The sequence below is a fragment of the Panulirus ornatus genome, chromosome 73 (genome assembly GCF_036320965.1).
Source record: "Panulirus ornatus isolate Po-2019 chromosome 73, ASM3632096v1, whole genome shotgun sequence".
Lineage (NCBI taxonomy): Eukaryota > Metazoa > Arthropoda > Malacostraca > Decapoda > Palinuridae > Panulirus > Panulirus ornatus.
Genome location: NC_092296.1, coordinates 2,511,632 through 2,525,000, shown reverse-complemented (window position 1 = coordinate 2,525,000; position 13,369 = coordinate 2,511,632). Strand labels below are relative to the sequence as shown.

At 52.6% G+C, this 13,369-nt stretch overlaps 1 protein-coding gene across 5 annotated transcripts in view; it reads left to right on the top strand.

Annotated features, from left to right (window-relative positions):
• The window catches only part of Pkn (serine/threonine-protein kinase N), a 418,274-nt gene that overhangs the window by 181,998 nt on the left and 222,907 nt on the right, over positions 1–13,369 (top strand). Inside the window, exon 1 of one of the 5 annotated variants that reach the window (XR_011712615.1) lies at positions 8,728–8,841. The exons of 3 other annotated variants lie outside the window; for them this stretch is intronic. The gene's annotated coding sequence lies outside the window, so the exon portion shown is untranslated. Of the gene's footprint in view, positions 1–8,727; positions 8,943–13,369 lie in introns of those variants that run through there. One more of the 5 variants, XR_011712616.1, reaches the window with a different exon arrangement.

Sequence of the window (13,369 nt, the reverse complement as noted above, 5' to 3'; positions counted from 1 at the left end):
ACCTTCCACTGTATCCAGACACCAGTTTAAACCCTGCCACTGTATCCAGACGCCAGTTTGAACCCAGTCTCCGTATACCAGACGGTTTGGGAAATAGTATAATTCACACAGCATTTCATAAGTGGATGGGAAAGTTTATTGAAAAATAATCTTTAGATTTTGCTGTCTGAGGATTATGTTATAAGACTGTTGTGATGGAGGGGTTGGGGTCCTGGCCAGGGGTAGTGGCTAGACCAGCAGGGAGGCAGGGGTTGAGGCATGAGAGAGGGCAAAGACAATGCTCAGCGGGTGAACATCTAGGGCGAAAATGCCATGTAGGAAGAGTAAATTGTGCGTTTTTGTGTATTTTTTATTTTTTTTTTTACAAAGGGCGTCACTTTCACGGGATGAGAGATACGGTTCTTTTATCTTCGTTTTTTTTTTTATCAGTAACTTCTGGTCTGGAGAGATAAGAGACGGTGTTGCAGCGTGAGTCGTGACCGCGTCACTGGGGAGTAACGCTTTGACCCAAGGCTTCCCCAAGTGGGAGGGGTGGTGCCTTCCCCAACTCTTCCCTGTGTGTGTGTGTGTGTGTGTGTCTGCTTTTCTTCCCCTCCCTCCCTCCACCCGTGTGTCAACTGTATTGTGTTTTCTAACCACCCTCTATACCATGGAGACACCCCCATGAGCATTATACGTATTGGGGAGATCTGTTCGATTTTTGGTTTCGTGAATAATTCGTGAGGTTCGAGAGTGCCAGATGAGGTGGTTTTTGTCGTTTGCTGTGGTCTGTCTGTGCCAGGCGGCGAGGCGTTGAACAGACCCACCGCTCACTGTCGGTGTGTCGGCTCTGTGTTGTCACAGACTGTGCTTTTTGTTATATAGGGGGAAGGGGTGGGAGGGGGGCTGTCTGAGAGATGGTTGACTTGATGGGGCGAGATGGTGGTGGTGATACTGTATTGAGGGGGAGAGTTGGTGGTGGAGAGAATGGCCCAGCGTTGGTGTCTTAAGGAATGGATGCGACAGATGACGGATGGCGGTGGAGGGTGGTTTGGAAGCCTGTGGAAGATCAGATACGACCTCTGGTGGAGGAGTGGTGGGGGAATGTTGGTGGTGGTTGGGGGGTGGTGATGGTGTTGGGTGGGATGTTGGTGATGGTGTTGGTGATGCCTGAGATGGTGGTGATGTTGCGAGGGTTGTTGGTGATGGTGGTGAGGAGGAGGAGGAGGACGTGTGGCGGCGCTGGTGAAGAGAGTGTTGGAGGGAAGTGGTAGCGCCGCTGTCACGCGGCCTGAGTGACAGTAGATAAGTTAATGCTAGCGACTGGGCGGCGGTAGTTGACGGTAGACATGCCTCTGTCAAGGGGCTGGGAGTGGCAGTTGACAAACCTTTGGTCTAGTGGCCCGGGGAGTGGCAGTTGACGGACTTTGGTCAAAGGGTAGTGGCGGTAGATGGACCTTGGTCTGAGTTAGTGGCATTAGACGGATCATAGTCGAAGTTAGTGGCATTAGACGGGCTTAGTTGAAGGGAGTGACAGTAGGCAGGCCTTGGTTAAGGCTGGAGGGCGGCTATAGACGGGCCTTGGTCGAGGGTAGTGGCAGTAGAAGGGCCTCGTTCTGGGAAGTAGGTTTCTAGTGGCACTGAGGGAGGAGCAGCTTGCTTGGAGTTGGTAGTGGCGCTCCTCCTGGGGCGTAATGCTGGTGGTGGTGGTAGTGGCGGGGGCAGTGGTGGTGGGGGTTACGTTGCTGTGTGGGAGTATGTTGGTTGTGGGAGGGTGCAGGTGGGTGGAGGAAGGGAAAGGAGAGTGTCTTAAGGGAAAGTTTGGTAGATTCGTGGTAGGGAGGAAAGCTCTGGTTGCGTGCCCCGCGTGGGTGGAAATGTGGAAGGTAGTCGTGGGAGATAGTGTGGGTGAAGGTGTGGGAGATAGATGGGGAGATAGTGTGGGTGAAGGTGTGGGAGATAGTTTGGGAGACAGTGTGGTGGGTGGGGATATAGAAGATTGTTGGGGAGATAAGGTGGGTGAAGATACTGAAAGCAGGGGGGTGAAGGGAATGAAGTCATAAGGTGAAGATAGTCTGGTTGAAGACAGGAGGGTGATGGGAGGGAGTTCAATAAGGAGTAGAGAGGCGAAGCTAAAGTGTGTGTGTGTGTGTGTGTGTGTGTGTGTGTGTGTGTGTTTAGTGGGAGGGGGGTCGGGGTGTGAGCGGGAAGGACAGGGAATAAAAGGAGGAGGGAAGGCTTGTTGGCACAGTGTGGGTAGTGTTGGCAGAGCGTGGGCGTCGTTGGCAGACAAGGAGCGCTGCCGTCACCCACTGTCGCCCTCTGCTGCCTGGTGTGTGTGTGTGTGTGTGTGTGTGTGTGTGTGTGTGTGTGTGTGTGGTCGGCGTCTCAGCGATACAGCCATCACACCCGTCTACTTCCGGGGACCCCTTCATCTCCCCACTCATATGTCATTCTCTCTCTCTCTCTCTCTCTCTCTCTCTCTCTCTCTCTCTCTCTCTCTCTCTCTCTCTCTCTCTCTCTCTCTCATCCTTCTGTTGCGCCGTCGGACTGACTTCCCTCATATCATTATACACTGTTGTTTGTATAACTGTGCGCTGACTGAAGGTTGTCGGGGGGGCGCCCCGTTAGAGAGAGAGAAAAAAAAAGAAAGAAAGTGCCCAGTGGAGGCGGTGGTATGCGGGGATGGATGGATGGATAGTGTAGGTCGTGCCGTTTGAGCCGAGCTACGCCCGCTGGATGGATGGATGGATGGTGTAGGTCGTGCGGTTTGAGCCGAGCCACGCCCGCTGGATGGATAGTGTAGGTCGTGCGGTTTGAGCCGAGCCACGCCCGCTGTGAGCTCTTCAGGAACATCCTTACTGTTCCTAGCCTCCTCTACCCCGATGGGGGAGGGGTGGGGCCGAGAGTGGATAGCTCACAGGGATGGGTGTCCTGTCTCTTTGTCTGTCTGTCTGTCTGTCGGGTCTGGCTGGGGGTAGGTAGCGAGCGAGGCCAGTAGGTAGGCTTAAGGTTTTAGCCGTCCGTGTTGGCAGACAGACAGAAAGACAGAGAGAGAGGTTCGTAGACAGTCTAGAGTGGGTAGAGAGCGACCCTTCGGCATGAGTATGTCCAGAATCACAAGGAGATGTATGGTGTTTGCCTCGCGGGGAGGTGCCACAGATTGTCCAACCTCTTTTCAGAAGAGGTGCTGATTTCGCCCGTGCCACTGTGGTGGTACTTACGCGTCGTGTTCACCTCCTCGTGATGGTGTCAGGGCCTGGCCTAGCGCTCCTCTGTAGCCTTCGTATGATGGTCATTATAGTTGTTTAGCATAATTGGCGTTATTGTGATTATCCGCTTTCTCTGAGGGGGTTCTGGCGGGTTGGGGGGGTCACCCCTTGGCCTCTCTGAAGGCTGCGTTCAGTCCAGTCGCAGGGTAATGACAGTGTTCCTTTTTTTTTGCGGGGGATGAGAAGTTCATTAACGAGACTTTTACGCCCGGTAGTACAGCTTTTTCTTTCCTCCTCCCCCCCCCCCCCCCACTGAGCGTAACCTGTTGCAGGCGGAGTCCGGTAGTGCCCTTTCGTTGTAGACCCATTCGTCATCCCATCTGTTGATGTCATCAGATGACACTCCTCCTAATGTATGATACTCCCCCCCCCCAAACCTTGCTACCCCCCCTCCTGCCTCCTCCCTTCCTCCCTCGTCCACCTGCCAGCTGGTGTCCACATGTCCCCGCAGCTGGTCTTTGCAGTAGTACCAGCTGAGGTGGAGGAGGGACCCAGATAAAGCGATCTTGGTCAGTGGACAGACATCCACGTCCCATGGTTGTCTTCTCCTCTTCCCGTCCACCGGACCTGAGTGTTTCCTTCTGCTGCGCGACAGGCTGGTGGGGGGATGGTTCGTTCCTCGTCCCCTCTCTCTTCTTCACCTCAATTTATTCGCCATTTGGATCACGCTTGTCGCCTGGTGTCATGGCGGGAAGGGCTGACTGGCGGTTGTAGCGTTACAGAGATGGATTAATTGGGTATGTAAAGGTTGCGGGCAGCGACAGCAGCAGGAGCAGCTGCTGCAGCGACAACAGCAGGAGCAGCTGTAGCAACAGCAGCAGGGATAGTGTGTTTGTGTTTCAGAGGGGGAGTGGACTGAGGGACTTGGTTGTAGAGGTGGAAGGCGTGTTTCAGAGGGGGAGTGAACTGAGGGACTTGGTTGTAGAGGTGGAAGGCGTGTTTCAGAGGGGGAGTGGACTGTAGGACTTGGTTACAGATGTGGAAGGCGTGTTTCAGAGGGGGAGTGGACTGAAGGACTTGGTTATAGAGGTTGAAGGCGTGTTTTAGAGGGGGAGTGGACTGAAGGACTTGGTTTTAGAGGTGGAAGGCGTGTTTCAGAGGGGGAGTGGACTGAGGGACTTGGTTGTAGAGGTGGAAGGCGTGTTTCAGAGGGGGGGTGGACTGAGGGACTTGGTTATAGAGGTGGAAAGCGTGTTTCAGAGGGGGAGTGGACTGTAGGACTTGGTTGTAGAGGGGGAAGGGTGTGAGGGAGGATGTCTTCTCCTACGTCTGGGACGGTATTGGGAGGTGGTAGTGGGGAAGGCTGTGTCGGAACCAAAGGTTGGGGAGAAGATGAGTTTGTTGGTCTTTTAGGGAACTGTGGAGGGATGGCTTTGTGGACTAGGGTGGAGAGGGGGGGGTTAGAAAGCATGGGCGAAAACGCCTGAATTGGTCTGGGGGAGGGGAGTTGTGAGGGTAGGTGGTGTTAGGTTAGGTTGGAGGCACGAGAGTTAGGAGGGGGAGAATCGTGTTGGTTTGGGAGGCTCGACATCCTGTGAGGGGATTCCTCTTTCGTCAGTTGGCCAGGTCGATGGCTCGGGAAGGGGTTGTGTTGTGTTGATCGATGGGGAGGGGGGGGGGGGGCGCACGAGCGTGGAAGAGAACCTATTTTGGGAAGATGGAAAGTATGGGACGGTGGGAGGAGAAGGGGGTAAGGGTTGGAGAGAGAGAGAGAGAGAGAGAGAGAGAGAGAGAGAGAGAGAGAGAGAGAGAGAGAGAGAGAGAGAAGAGGCATCGGGGAGAGGGTGCTCCACGTGGGTGTTATTTCTCGAGCCTGTTTTCCGGTTGCCAAGTTTGTCTCACCGTGACCGCAGGCGGAGGCGCGCGACCTCCTCTTCGAGAGGGGCCGGTTTATTGAATGAGAGTGTCCGGCGGTGGAGGAGTGTGTGTGGTGGAGCTGGAGGAACGGCGTGAGGAAACGCGCCTCTCCCGTGGAAGAGGGAGCACTCTGTGCCCGTCAGGTGGTAAGAGTGGAGGATGGGGGGAGGGTGGGAGGAAGTGTGTGGTGGACGTGTTTGGTGAAGGAGAGGGTGGTGAGAGGCGTTGCCCCTCGTTAGTGAGGGAGGGAGGGAGATGCTACAGAAGAGGAATGTGTGTGTGTGGTTGTGAGGGGAGAAGAGAGAGAGGGTGTTGAAGGAGGAAGTGCGAGTGTCTTGGATGGTTAAGTCGCCGGGCTTAACGTTTTAGTAGCCTAGGAGGCGGTGCTCCCGACTGCCTTTGGTCAAGGGGAGAGTGGAAATCTTCGGTTAGGAGCTGTGTTAATGATCCCTTGGGGAGGCTTAATGTGTGGAGAAAGACTGGGTTGGGTTACGAACACAAGAAGAGGAGGAAATGGTAGGATATGTATGGAGGGAAGGTGTTATGAGTAGGTATGAGTGAGACGGTGTGGTATGGGGAGCTGGCGCTAGACGTATGAGCTGGTATCTGTTGAGACGTTGTTATTGCCACCGCCTGTGTCATCACAGTCGCTGCTGTTGCCACTGTCGCATTCTACGCCACCACCTATTGACCTCCTGCTCCTCTCCTGACGCCATACATAACACACATATCTACCTAAGTGTGCCCATACACTCATGCTCACATTCCTCACCTTTGCCAGGGATGGCACATCAGAGAATAGGCATGTTGACAAGAGCTCGTCCGAGGCCTCGACCTGGCGAGTATTTACATATATAAACGCTCTTCTTCCTCTCTATTTTCTCCACCACTTATTATCTGTCTTCATGTATCATCACGTTTATGTTCTGTGATCCCTCAGCCAATCTGCCTCTCTTATCTCCCTCCTGTTTCCCCTTTCTTATCTTCGTATCTCCCCCCTGCGCAGCACCTCACCATCGCAACACACCGTCAGTTTAGTCGCACATCTGGAGCATCGTCCTGTCCACTGACATCATCCCACTCGTCTCAGAAAGTCATGCCGTCGTAGCTTGTATGAAGTGCCACACCTTCATCAGCGTAGCGGGGGAACAAAAGGCCTTGACACACTGCAGCAGGTTATGACCCAGTGGTCGCAGTCCCAAAACATTCTTTGCCTTAGTACCTCGAGAGAGTCCTGTAGGCGTAGAAATACGAAGATGTATAGACAAACCTGTGTTGATGTGGTACTTCCCCCCCTCGTGACCTGCTGTCTTAAGCTTTCCCCTTCTGTTCCTCGTAGACACCAGGTCCCGGTTCCAGGTACACACGCCTCAGGTCCGTTTACCCAGGTATTGGGGCCCTCCCAGGTACAGCGTGGAGACACATCGTAAGAACTTTGTCCAGGTCTGCGCTCACAGTACACCAGGTACGAGTGTTGAGTTACGCATTGAGTACCGTGGCTCAGGTACTGCCCTCCCTCGCTGCCTCTCTCAGGTACAGTGTATAGATACATCACAAGTCTTGCGCTCATAAAGGTGGCTGGCGCCTTCTTTCCCCGTCTGCTCTATGCTTGTGGAACCCCTCCCAACACACTCCAGCCGCCTGCAGATGCGAGCGGCTGTGTTTGGTTGGCTGGTCGGAACGCCGCCACCAGGATATTTATTGACCGCCCTGTACGTCAGGTAGAGTGGGCGTGTAGTTTATGGTTCGACCGTTGAGGGACGTGAGATAATTGTTTATTTACGGAGCGAGATGCACCATTTTGTAGACTCGGTGTGTTTTTTCCCCCCACCTTGTACTGCTTGGTGGGCCGGCGGGTGGTCGGTGTTGTAGGTTGGGATGTTGTGGTGAAATTCAATGTGTTGGCCATCTGAATCGTGCCCTGTGTGTGTGTGTGTTGTGTGTGTGTGTGTGTGTGTGTGTGTGTGTGTGTGTGTGTGTGTGCTGTTCAGCATTGCTGTGGTCTTAAAGCCGACCTTGGATTACTGGAGATCTTGAGTTTAGATTTTAAGGGTTTTGTTGGGCGCGCGGTTTACGGAGGTTGGGGGTAACTCTCTGTTTCTCTCGTAGATGATTCTCGTCCCAGATCTAGGATAGGGAGTTGCTGATATTCATAGCACATGATCTGAGACGATAGACATCTCATTATCTAGAGAGTCTCAGGCGATGGTAAGTTTATGGTATAAGAAGGACACGTGCATGTGTTTCTTCGCGTGGTCCAGTTCGTGGTAGTGTGAGACTGAGTCCTCAGCTTTGGTGTGGCAATCATTCCCGACGTGGTGGGGGTTGTCTCTTTGAGAGGGCGTAGGCTGCTGGTGTCCCCGGTGGCAGACACACCACCCTCTTCAGCAGTGTGAGGGGAAATGTTAGCGAAGGTAGAGGTAGTGGTCGAGGAAGCAGCAGCGTTGTTCGCAGAGCCACACTGTCACGAAGGTTTTGGCCAAGATGGGGGCCACTGGTTTTGGCCAGGATGGGGACGATTGGTTTTGGCCAGGATGGGGACCTCTAGTTTTGGCCAGGACGGGGACCATTGACTTTAGCCAAGTTGGGGACCACTGGTTACGGCCAAGATGGGGGACCACTGACTTTGGCCAAGACGGGGACTACCGGTGAGTGATGGGTGTCGCAGCAGCTTGACCTGTACCTAAAGCTTTACCTTAAGATAATTCTTGGTCAGTGCGGTGATGGTGTGGTGGTAGTGGCGGAATCCTGGGCCTCACCACCAGCTTGACCAACGTCTTGGCCAAGAATGCGGTGGCCACTGGTGAAGAACGGGACCACAGCCTAAGCTGTCACCATGATCGTGACTGATTTTCATATTGGTTTTACCCACGACTGTATCTTGTAGCGGTAGTGGTGGAGTTGAGGGAGGGAGCGTTCTGGGGCACAGGTCGTCCCTCGAACTCCGGAATGCTCACACACACTCTTCTGTTTTCAAATGACATGCCTGCTAATGTTCCTCCTTTTCCTCTTCCTCCTCCTCCTCCTCCTCCTTCTCCTCATCCTCCTTTTCACTATTTGTTTACATGTGTCGAGAAATTCAGGCAGCCAGGCCGTGTGGATGGATGCGTCTAATCCTCTGTTGATATAATTCAGTCTCCAGCCTCAGTGCTATACAAGCGATGCCTCACTTGGTCCCTCACTGTAACCAGGGCTTACATGGGTAAGAAGCCCCGTTAGTCATAGGCCTCTACGTGGTGTTGAGGGTCAGCTTCTGGAGGTGTACAGCGTGTTTGCCTCACTCTTTCTCGAGGACGTTAAGACATCGTAGGAAATTGATAACGAGTTGGAAACGTGTGAATTCCTCTCATAATTGTGTCTGTGTATCGGAAACGAAGGTGTCGGTGTTGGAGAGGAGGGGGAGGGGAAAAAACAGAAGGGTGAAGAAGAAAAGAATGTCGAAGTCTATCACGTTTTTGACGAAAGTTTTATGGGCATTATTTTTTTTTCACATTTTTATTTTATTTTTTTTAAGAGGTTTCAGGTGTAGCATTGTTACGGTGTGCGAGAGGTTGGCAAGGGCTGCGGCAGGGAGGGAGGGGAAGAAGGAGGAGGAGGAGGAGGAGGGGTGTGTGCCAGCCACAGCTGCCAGGTTCCTCACCCTGTCAGTGTTACTTGTGGACGGTGCCCGTGCGGATCCTCGTCACACACCACCCCCCCTTTAGCAGGCAGTGTTACCGCCGGATACCCATAGGTGTGGTGGGAGAGCGGTTGGGGAACCTTGTTAACGCCGTTGCGAACCCGTGTGTCCGTAACCCGAAGCTGATCGTCCGCTCCGGCCGTAGCTGGAGGAAGGTGTTGCCTGATGATGGTAGAACACGGCAGGACGGCCTCGCCGCCGTGTTGGAGGCAGTGATGGTTGAACAAGCCGAGGAGGAGGAGGAGGGCGAGTGCCAAACGCCCCCCTCCCTCTGGTGACGTGATGTGCCGCGGACCTCGCGAAAGTAACCACCTGCATGTGTCGGTGCTGCCGAAGGTGGCTTGGTCGCAGAGTCTCACCAGAGGTCGGCTCCTCCCGCCTTCTGGTCCCGCGGGTGTGTGGAACACCGCGGTGGTAGGATGGCGGGGGAAGTAGAGGCCTCGCCACACCGGTACCAGCGGAGGAGGAGGAGGAGGAGGAGGATCAGGACCAGGAAGAAGAGGAAGAGGAAGACTACGCAGGTTGCGGAGGCTCCTGGCGAAGCTGTGGGGAGTTGAGGAATCCCTTTTGACCCGTGTGTGTGTGTAAGACCGTCACATAGACGATAATCATGATGACACAAAGTCCAGTACGTCATGCTAGTACAGAATATATATATATATATATATATATATATATATATATATATATATATATATATATATATATATATATATAAGGCTCGTGGGAAAACCTCGGTGTAAATATGTCCTCACATTCATTCAGTCGCGTGGCAGAACAAAAAGAGATGTGTGGTTGAATGTCTTTTGTTCCCTGGAGGATTAAGTGGCCAGTGCACGAGGGGAAATTGCATTTGCAAGAAAATTTAAACTTTTCGTGTGTGTGTGTGTGTGTTTAAAGACCTTGTTTCTCTCTCTCTCTCTCTCTCTCTCTCTCTCTCTCTCTCTCTCTCTCTCTCTCTCTCTCTCTCTCTCTGGCTTTGGGTTCGGGGGGGGGGGGGGGGGGGGGGCCAAGACTCTGCTGTGGTGAGAATCTACTGCGTATACTTGGCTCTGAGGCAAGGTGTTTGTCCGTCCTTCCTGTTGCCATCCGACTCGTGTTTCCGCCACGTCTCCTCTCCCCTCCCTCCCTACCACAGCCAGCCAGCCAGCCAGCCCGCGCGTGCCAGAGGTGCTGCTTCTGCTGCTGCGGGGAGGAGGGGAGGCGAGGGTAAAAGTATTTTGCATCCCCCAGAGTCAGTCAGTCAGTCAGTCAGTCACTGGCCCCGGATGATTATGCTGTAGTTCACCACCCGCCGATATCAGTCCATTTGTTTTGTAGACTCACGCTGAAACATTGGAGTGTCTTCGACCTCATCGTATCTTTAGTAGGGCCAAAAAAAAAAGAAAGAAAAAGAAAAAGGAGGTTGTAATACGGTTGTTGAATAGATTAACTTGGCCTTTACCTATTTTTGTGATCCGGTATGGACCTCCAGCACTTTACACGAACTGCTGTTGATGGCGGGGTGAGGTGAGGTGGGTGTGAAGGGATCCTGGGTGAAGTTCCTTCGTGTCTATTTTTTTTTCTGACGCTTAAGATCTGGAGGATATGGAAGTATCCAGCTTCCTTCTGGTGGTTTATTGATATGTATTTATATACGTGATATGCTGTTGTCCATATTGGATTGTGTGTGTGTGTACTTATTTCATATGTTACTGCCTTAAAGGGTGGTTGTGGTAGTTGTGGTTAGGGGTGTTGTGTCTGGTGGTAGTGCTGCCGCCAGCATAGGATGGCAGGACTGGGAGATGGTTATGTTCGTCTTCCGTGCGTCGTCCGTCCGTAGCCTCACACACTCTCCCTCACCTTCGTCACACACTCGCCCTCACCTTCGTCACACACTCGCCCTCACCTTGGTAACTCACTCGCCCTCATCTTCGTAGCACACTCGCCCTCACCTTGGTAACTCACTCGCCCTCACCTTCGTAGCACACTCGCCCTCACCTTCGTCACACACTCGCCCTCACCTTCGTAACCCAGCCTTGGTGACAATTTGGAAACTCGCGCGCGCAGATATAGAGGAAAATTGCACAGCTTCGTTGCCCATCGTCTTCAGAACGGAGTGGTACAAAGACCCAAAACCTTAGATTTGATATTTTTTTTTTTGTCAAAATTTAAAAGGGTGTGTGTCATAGTTTGGCTCATAACTCGAAGAACATTCCACCTTTGATCATACAATTTTTATACAGCAGTTGCCCAGCATCTGAACCATTTTGACGGCTCGAGGACCATAAATCTACATTGATCTCGTATGTCGCTTATGTGAAGCGGTTTTAACGCGGCTGAAAATGTGTTTTAAACATCTGCGTTTTATGCTTTCCAAATATTTTTTTTCCCCAATTCTTGATCACATGCTGTAAGCTGAGCTACACACTGCAGGCTTAAAGCTTTGCGTGTTGTGAGGAACGCCCTTCTAGTTGGGTTGCTGATGGAGAGGGTGGGTTTAGGTGGTCAGGGAGGGGGGCGGATGGCGCGTGGGAGTACATGGGAAGGAGAGGCAACAGAAGACCCCCACAATGATGACGTTCCTCCATGAAGAGACTCTTTCTAGGAGGGCATCATGAATGCCATAGGGGTCGTAGTCTCATATTTGTGGTGGAGACAAGGGTAGTGCAACATAAGGCATCTCCCCCTACCCACCTCTCCCTCCGGCTCAACAGCCGAAAAGGGAGAGTTGGTGTCACGGTTGTTTGAGGGTTTCGGTCTATCAGCTAACTGCCAGGGTTGGTCAATTAGGCCGTCAACGTTAAAGTTACAACATCCACCAATCGGAAAGAGTCTTTTAACACCGGTTGTTAAAGATGGTTATTGGTAAGACCCCTTTCACACTCTCTCACTGTGCATTTGGCCCTTCTGAAGGAGGGAGAGGGGGGGGGGAGAAAAAGAAAGAAATGTTGAGAAGGAAGACCGAGTAGTATGGAGAGAGTATACCGTCTTGGATGTTTTATAGGAAAGTTTGAACGGGGGGAGTCCCCCTACTCGGCTGTGCTAAGGGGGGGGGGGCTTTTCTTGAGGGGGAGGAGGCTCAGATATGAAACTGTAAGATCGGCCGATCTTGAACTGAAGACAGGGATGTAGATATGTGCCTTTCCTCGTTGTAGAAAGGGTTGTATTCGTGTAGCCATAATTTCAAAGCACTGATAGTTTGCGTATGGGCAATGTTTAGTGGTATTTTATAGGCAGGTTGTTCCGTGTTGTAGGTGGGCGTGAGGGCAGGTGGTAATTGTGTTGTAGGTGGGCGTGAGGGCAGGTGGTAATTGAGTCTGTAGGTGGGCATGGGGGCAGGTGGTGATTGTGGTTTAGGTGGGTTTCAGGGCAGGTGTTGAGTCTGTGTAGATGGGCATGGGGGCAGGTGGTAATTGTGTTGTAGGTGGGCGTGGCGGTAGTTGGTGATTGTGTTGTAGGTGGGCGTGGCGGCAGGTGGTAAGGGTGTGGCATGTTGGTGGGCGTGGGAAGTCGGGTGATGTGTTGTGAGTAGGTGGGGGTAGATAGGTGATAGTGGAGGGGTGTGTGCGTGGATGTGGTGTTATAGGCTGGAGGCACAAGTGGTCTAGGTGGGGATGTCGCGTGGGATGGTAAGTGGGCGTGTAGGTCGGTAGGTGTGGGGGGACGAGAGCGGAGGGAGGAGGAGGAGGGGAAGGGGATGGTGTACCGTGGCCAGACGCTCTCATCACTATTTTTATGGTGTTAGTTTCTTCCGTGAGCTGGCACCGTACATCTCCTCCTCCTCCTCCTCCTCCTCCTCCCCCGGATTACCAGCTCCACCGGAGGCCACCTCTGACGCCTGCCACTGACTGACCGTCTCTCTCTCTCTCTCTCTCTCTCTCTCTCTCTCTCTCTCTCTCTCTCTCTCTCTCTCTCTCTCTCTCTCTCTCTCTCTCTCTCTCTCTCCCACACACACTCTCGGCCAGTGCCATGCTGCCCCGACTCTCGCTTACCGTCACCAACCCCCCTTCCTCCTCCTCCTCCCTCAGGCCAGTGCCTCCCCGACGCTTTTCTTACCCACACCAGCCGGCCAGTGTTCGATCCTCGGTGCCACAGTTCCTCGACCAGTGTCGTAAAACGTCCAGATCTGTTGCTGTAGATTTAAACGTCCATCTCTTGCTATAGGCTTAAACGTCCAGAATTATTGCCATGAATTTAAACAACCAACTGTTGCTATAGATGTAAACGTCCAAGTGTTGCTATGGATTTAAACGACCAACTGTTTCTATATGTTTAAACGCCCAACTGTTGCTAAAGATTTAAACGTCCAGCTGTTGCCATAGGTTTTTGTTTAATGAGTGCCACCGACCCCACCCCAGGCCATAGCCAGCCACAAAGATAAAAGGAGTCGGTTATGATAACGCTTCGTGTCTTCAATCGTCGTTATCTTTTCTTGTGAGATATCTTGGCCACTTGCTGATAACGTTCGTGCTGATGGAACAGAAGAAATTGAATACACGTTTCGATGGAAGATTTTTCCGTCCCGGATAAAGACACGGTTATCTTCAGGAACAGACGAGTGAGGAGGGGGGGAAAGTCCTCACTTGTCACTTCTCTTGTT